The sequence below is a fragment of the Oreochromis niloticus genome, linkage group LG1 (genome assembly GCF_001858045.2).
Source record: "Oreochromis niloticus isolate F11D_XX linkage group LG1, O_niloticus_UMD_NMBU, whole genome shotgun sequence".
NCBI lineage: Eukaryota > Metazoa > Chordata > Actinopteri > Cichliformes > Cichlidae > Oreochromis > Oreochromis niloticus.
Window position 1 is genome coordinate 35,057,171 of NC_031965.2, and position 8,142 is coordinate 35,065,312.

The window sequence follows — 8,142 nt, forward strand, 5'->3', positions numbered from 1 at the left end:
GAAAATTGGTTTTGGTGAAAAACACTCATGTTTAATTGATTAGTTAAAATCACCCCCCCACCCCCAAAACCACCACCACCACCACCCCCATTTTAAGGCATTTTTACACTCACTGTGTGACCAGTTGTGGCTGTCATGTGCCAGTTTTGATGTCACATCCTGTGTAGCACGCCACAATATTTGGTGCACAGCTGGTTGTGCACCTCTCAGTTTTTGTAACCTGGCGTGTTGCACAACACCCGCTGCAGCTGGGTTGAAGACAAGTGATCATGTCGGGTTTTACCACCATTTTAATCATATTCCAGTAAAGAAGCTCAGAGATATACAGATATAAAGGTAGATGTTACAACTGTTGGAAACACTATTTTGACAGTTTGGACTTCTTCTTCTCCTATATCAGGTTTTTTGTGTCATATTGTCTGTGTGGTGGCACCTATCATTTAGGATGAATACTGCAGAGACCTCCTGTGCCTTACTGTGGGCATAAAAAGACTGTGTGATGACCTTATGGCAGTGAGCGAAGTGACCATTGCGACGGATATACCGGGGCCCTTATGCTGTGCAAAAAAACAGGAAAGATCTTTCCTTTATATAAAAGTGTGATTTTTGCCAACACCAGAGAAACAAACTAGAGAGAGAGAGTGGGGGTTATTCATTCATGTCATTTTGGAGAGATGGTTGTGGTAGAAAGATTCAGCCTAAGAAGGCTTCTGCAAACCTTTATTCATTTATTCAGATGCTTTTCACTAATTAGAGGAAATTGTAACAAAGAAGAGCCACTCATTTGTTATATTCATAGCACTTTTCCATCAGTGTTCATCAGCCCTGAACTTGATCCTTGATATTACTCAATGGAACCTGTTAGTGCTTAAATGTGTGGATCCAATATTAAATGGTCTTTTAAACCTTTTAAGCCAGAAATGTGAAATAATTGCCTTATTTATTTATTTATTTATTTATTTTTTGATAAAGGAATGTATATTGAACCTTGCAATGATATGAGTTTTAATTTGTATCATATTTTCTACACCAGGTATTTTCTTGTATTTCTAGTCTATTCATTAAAAATGTATTGTGGAATTTATTAGGTTTTTTTGAGGGAAAAAAACACACTGATGGTGTAGACGTGTCAAAAACTCATGCATCAACTCTTTAAAGTCAAAATCATGTTTGGCTTTAAAATAAATAAAATAAATAAGTGTTTACCCTGTGACCCAGGGTCTGCTCAGGAAGAACCCTTGCTTAAACGAAACATAGTATTTCCATTACTGACAACACATCTGAAATAGGGAAGTACAATGTGTTGACCTAATTGTCCCAACATAGTCCGTAGTTCTGAAATTTAAAAAAAAGGATATGTTTCAATTTCTATATTTTTTTCCCTCTGAATTATGATTATTTAAATGATTATTAAAACTTAGATGTTGACAAAATGTTTCTTACAAGTAAGAAAATTTTAAACTCAGATGTAACGACTCAAGGAATATAGCAATATCTTTACACAAAAGTAACATTCTGAGCTGAAGACACTAAAAGGCAATACTAGAGCTAATGGGAACTACACGGGTGGTAATTTTCTGCAGACAAGGGACCGTTTTGACATTAAGGTTCTTATTATAGCCATTGTTAATTTAGACATTTTCAATGTAGTTTAACAATAAAAAATTATACTAAGATACAAATCAGACAATGATGATGAAATTTTCCAGTAAGAGTTGGGGAACTACCACCCTTAAAATAAGTATAAAGCAACCTTATGTAAATCTTTGCGTTTGTGATCCCAGCAATATGGCTGTGAAACAAATTAGTGGGCTACTTTTAAACAAAGAACTTTTTTTATAATAGCTAAAAGATTTTCTCTCATAGGAGACAAAAATGCCACAGTAATTACTGAGAAAAATATGATCACCAAAAAGGAGCTGTTATGCTTTGGGCCCTTTTCTGAATAAGGATGTTATACAGTGGGAAGTATGCTTAATCACTGTTCACAGTGTCAGGCTGCATGGGAAGGTGAGCCAGGCTAATGGAGGATGGTTCATCACTTGAAACACACCCTGTGCTGGGAAGAAGGCAGGAAAAGAGGCTATAAGGCCAAGGGGACGATTGATCCAAATAGATGAGTTATACTGGAAGAGAAATAACTTCCATTCAGTTGTACATTGTACTTTAAATGTCATTTGTTTAGCCAAAATTTTGAACACAAATAAAATTATAGTTCTATGAAGAATACTGCACATTTCCAGCAGGTGAAAGCAGGTAATCAGTGTTGCTATTTAACTTTCACAATCTCAAAAACACCAACAAAAGTAGCTTCTATTGTTGTCATGGAATCATTTGTTCCCTCATCAGTAAGTGATAAATTGCTTCACTGTATTAGTACTTTTTAAATGCAATCTATGCCACTGCAATGTTTTTTCATCTACCACTATGTATAGACAGTTATTTAAACTTGTAGTTGCTAGCTTTTAAAGAAATAATGTAGTGGGAGTTGTCAATATATAATTACATAAGCTATAAGGGTGAACTAGTTGACTAACAGCTGCTTATTTATTCACACCGAGCATCTATGGAATAATTCAAACATTTCACTACAAGTCTAAAAAGAACTCACTTTTGGGTCTTGTCTATCTTGTCTATAGTAAAATAGATTATTTCTCTAAATACCCACTTCACCAGTACATTCCTTGCTGTATGATGGTTTTAAAGGGGTTTACAGAATGTTTTTTAAAGATCCCAAAGGCAAAATAGGTTTCAAATCAATGGTGTGAGATGACCAGAAGAAGCCCAAGACTTTTAATAACTGTAAAAAGTGATTAACTTTTTAAAAAGTATACAGGAAACATCGGGAGATATTTTTAGGTCTATCAATCAGAAAACTAACACATTTGAATGTCTTTATTGTTTTTATCATGTCATCCTTCACTCTCTCTGGGTCATGATGAAGTTTTATTGGAATGCAGAAAACATTTCTTTCCATGAATTACTTTAAGAAAACCAGTTTGTGATTCTGCAGCCTTCTCATGACATAAATGATGGACATTTTGTTTCTGAATGTCCCACACATGCAATGATGAGGCACAATTTTACTGGTAAGCACTTCGGGGAGTCTTGTGATGGCGGTGAGGAGTTATGAGTGTGGAACAGATACAGTACGCCACAACAGGTTTGCACTAACTGTTCTGATTTAATAGCCGGATCTCAGTCTCAGCCGCTGTTTGATGGATCTTTATGTATGTCTATGCATACTATGTGACACAGAACTGTATTTACTGGTTAATAAAATCACAATGTCTTCATAAAAAATTGGGTTGAGGAAATAGAAAGTAATCTACAAAGGCCATGGTGTGTAAAATTGGATTTTCCATAGAAGCCACAGAGAGGAACAGTTGTCGATAGAGGTGGATGCACACTAGCGTGTTTATCATTTTGCCTTTTTAATGCAGAAAAAACTGTATGAAGAATAGTAGCAATATACTTTGCCATTTGCATCCATTGTTTGGGGCTCATAGTTATTGGGTATACCACCAATACAATATCCCATTTGTCTGACTAAGCATTATCCTGCAACACAATAATGTGCATTAATTCTGAACAAGCCTGGCAGAGTAGGAACACAAAGTAGACCTATCCCAAATAAGTGTGCATTTCACACTACATTACCATTACACTGATTCAATACCTACTCACTTGCATCTGGGATCCAGTGCTACGAATGAACGCAAGATTACATGTGGGCAGAGATTATATTAAGACCCAACAATTGAGAATTTAGCATCAAAAGTAAGAACTGGAAACAGCATTCTAGTGTTTTAACATCCGAAGTTAACTTTTGAGCAATGTACCTTGTTACAGCCATGCTCCACCTTCCATCTAGGAATCTGTCCACTGTTTATCATATATAACAACATCAGTAATGGTTATTTAATATGGTATCATACACCCAAACCCTGTTTTAACTGGTGGTGGTCGGAGGGCCCGGTGGCGCCAGTGTCCGGCAGCCTCGCCTCTGTCAGTGCGCCCCAGGGCAGCTGTGGCTACAATGTAGCTTGCCATCACCAGTGTGCGAATGGGTGAATGACTGAATGTAGTGTAAAGCGCTTTGGGGTCCATAGGAACTAAGTAAAGCTCTATACAAATACAGGCCATTTACCATTTAAATTGATACCTGAGGCTCTGCTACAGCACAGTGTCTTTACGTAGCTACTATGGTCATTATTGAAGCCTACTACAGTTTCACCTGCAAAGCTTGCATACCAAAAATATGTATTCTTCATGCTCTACTTCCTATTGCGAAAAATGTTTTGTGTTGGGATTGCACTCATGCTGGACACAACAATTATTTGGCCACACTCTTGTGCTGCTGTAATTTCAGTTGAATTTAGTTCAAATAATGGAAGAAAAGGGATAACAGAATTTGTCTTGATCGAACTCATCAAATATACTGACAGTTTGCTTTGTAGTCACCGTATAATCACCTTCTAATAGTGGCCTTGCTATCAGAGACTGGGTCATTATAGAGTACGCTAATAATTTTTTTAAAATGTAAAATATTGAAGAGGACTGTCAGGACCATGAAATTGTAATTCTTGTAACAAAATAGTAAATAATAAAATGCAGAGCTTTAATATGGCACATGAGGTCCAGCTGGTGCAAAACAATCTATCCACATGGCCTTTCTAATGCAAACTGAAGGAGAGCGCCTCACAGGTATGCATAAAAAGGCACAAAGGATACATTTTTATCTGTATTTAAAACCAGCATCTTAATAACCCTGTCACCTTGCGGGGGAATTTACAGTACTGACAGTGTGTTAATAAGATTGATGGGAAAAGATTGTTCATGGCCCCCACTGTCAAGATCTAGGCAGTAAAAGAAGTGACTTACATAACACCTGAAGTATTTTAAACATTTTTTACTCACAAAACATCTATGTGCTCTGGCATTGACTGACAGGCTCTTTTCACGATCACAAAGGCTTATTCCTCCCACTAATGGCATAATTACCATGTAATCTCTCTCATTTATACCAGGGTAAAGGATCAAACATGCACCATTAGAGCAGACTTTAGTCAACCATGTCTTTAGTCTCACAAACCAAAGTAGTTATGGTATGCAGTAATAATAATAATAATGCCCTAGACAGACTCATGACAGGGAGATGCAAAGAGTCAAAACTTTAATGTTTTTTTTTTTTATTTCTACAGCATACATACATACAACATACATACTAAGATTATCTTCGATCATAAATCCAATTTACGTAATCTTTACAAAATTTTAGTGAATCCCTTGAAGAACTTTTTCAAGTAAGAGATCCATGACCCTAAAGATTCTGAGCTGATTAAACCTGTTTAAATAAATACCAGCTATGCCTATATCTGTACTAATGACTAACTGAACATAAAAAATTTCTTTAAATGAAAGACTTCTTGCACTGTGAGAATTTGGGGCATGATGTCACTTCATTCAGTTTCATTCACTGTATTCACTAAAATACGTTCCACTAGGACAGGGGCAGTCGGATTGATTTTGTTGCGATAATCACCAAAAGATTAACGTAACATTCACTTTCTAAGTGTTGCATTTTTTTCTGAAATCTAACATCTATGTATGTAAGACAAACAAGGCTTAATATTATTATCAGAAGGGGTCAACACAGCAGCCATCTCCACATGTTTGTTATGGCAGAGTTTTATACCAGATGCTCTTTCAGACAACCCACAAGAGATTTATGTCACAAGCTAGAATTGAAGCAGCACCTTTTCGAATGCCAAGCAGATGTTTAAACCACTGCATGTGGTTGCTATGTTGCCACATTCCAATCACATTCTCACAATGCTCCTATCATGCTCACAACTACTCTAAATATGTCTATAATTTTACTATGTTCAGCATGATAAACTTGGATTTCAGCATGATAATATTTTCTTATTAACACAAAAGACAAAGTAGAAGTGAGAGTCTAAGGGATTTCATTAGTTTTGAAATGATTTAATCATGCATTAAATTAGTATTTCACCTGGTGAGGATTGCTACATGAAAAGTTAAGGGATTACCAAAGGAATCCATCCAACATTTTTAGAGGCATTTTACTCAAATCTGCTCAAAACTACACCGTGCTTGAATGAATAGATAATCGATAGACAGATAGTGTGATAGATAGTACAGGTCCTTCCTTTTGCAGAAATATAGGGAAGTTATATTTCTGGGGTAAAGGTAACGTGCATTAGCTCAGAAATTGTATCCAATATGTTGAGCGTGTGGTTTGCAAAATTTTCATTTCACTGCAAGTGATAGTGTAGCAAGAGAAAACAGTATAATAAATGCAATTATTTTTGCTGATGTCTGCAATTCCTAAGCCATATAAATTGACATACAGACTTCAGTGGGCTTTGTTGACATTGTCTTCATGAGTAGTAATAAAATATTAATGTTTTCGTCAACCCATTCTTTCGACACCAGAAAACTCAAGCTATGCTAAAACAACACTGTGCAGCAGCTAGTGCCATGCTTAGTTGTTTAGTCAGGAAGGAATTCAGCTAACATTGCAAGAAGGTTATTTATCTTGGCTAGCCATTGCCTGAGGCTGGACAGGGCAAAGCACTTAATAGCCAACAAGTGACATCTTTTTTCAAATGATTCAACAGTCATCTAAAAACAGAGCTGACCAAAGCCCTGTGGCCATTGTTAGTGTCTTATGTGAGTTATAGCACTATGTCACTGCACCCCCCAGGGGACCAAATATGGGCTTTGCATAAATTAAAGTCTTCTAAAATAACCCTGTATAACTTCTTGAAAAACAAAGCAGACCAACCCAGGCGAGCTTGGAGGCCAACAAAATGAATAAAGCACAGTTTTAGCGAGTTTTTCTTTTAATGACAGAGAGCAATTTCCAATATTTGTTAAAAGTTGTTCAAATGTTTGACTTAAAACATATGATTGCAAATTAAAATTCTATTCATTAATGCTTTATAATTCAATAATGCCACAGTTAAATTCCAAATATATCAACATACATTTGCTTTAAATGTTAGTCAAATAAAGTCTGTGTATTCTTGTGTGTGTGCAAGTGTGTGGTTTGTGTTCAGGGGTATGGCTGAGCTTTGTGAGTATGACTAACTGCACTATGCTTTATTAATGACTTTTCCCTCTTTCTATGCATTTTAATACCATACAATATTGCAATACGGTGAAAAATTAAACAGTGCCCTCCTGGCCAGTTGGTCCAGTGCCTGCAGAAACAATCTGCCACTGGGAAGAGGAGCAGCCCATGACCTACTTAATGTTTTAGAACCCTGATGTAGTCCTACACAACAGAGAAAGCCTGATTCTCAGATATAGATATAGATTCAGATATAAGGAACTATATCGCTTCTTTTTACTTTATAGAGGTACATATTTGTGAAATGCAGGTATCTATGCAATCTGTACGACACCTGTTTTTTACTGTTTTGTTTTTCAGTGTGGTTTTGTTTTGCCTTTTGAGGTCTAAGTCAATGGCAGAGAAGCTGAGGTTATTTAAAGAAGAAGAAAAATGAAAGGCTGGCTTTCAACTCAGGCTTCAGTGATCAGATTTAAGTTAACCAATTAAGTGAACCTAAAATACATCAGGATAAGTCACAGCCTCAAAATTCAAATCTGTCTTCAAATAACAAACAGTACAGGAACAAAAAAAAAGATTAGAAAATAAATCTTGATTTTAAGGCGTAAACTATAGAATTAATTGGCCAACAAGAGCTTGCAAAATGAACTTGAAGGGGCATGAGATAATTAAGAGAGAGCAGACCTTATTTGTGCTGTACACAATTATGTCAATTTCTCATTTTTGTATTTTGAAAAATAGTTTATCGTTTTAACACTTCCACTTATTGAAAGAAAACAAAGAAAACCTGAGCTAAATGCATCGAAATACGCAAAAGGTTGCTGATGAGGGGTCATACTAAACGCACCTTTGCTCTAAGAGTTCACCACCCAAAAAAGCTGCAAACTACAAAAATAATGTATGCCAGTACTGAGACAATGTGAAGAGTGAATACTATTTAAATGCTCCCTGACGAAAACAACATTTTAACTAATATTTTTTCAGTTCTTACTTTGCTTTTGTGATGGGAGTAATGATAAATACTTAATGACAACTATTTT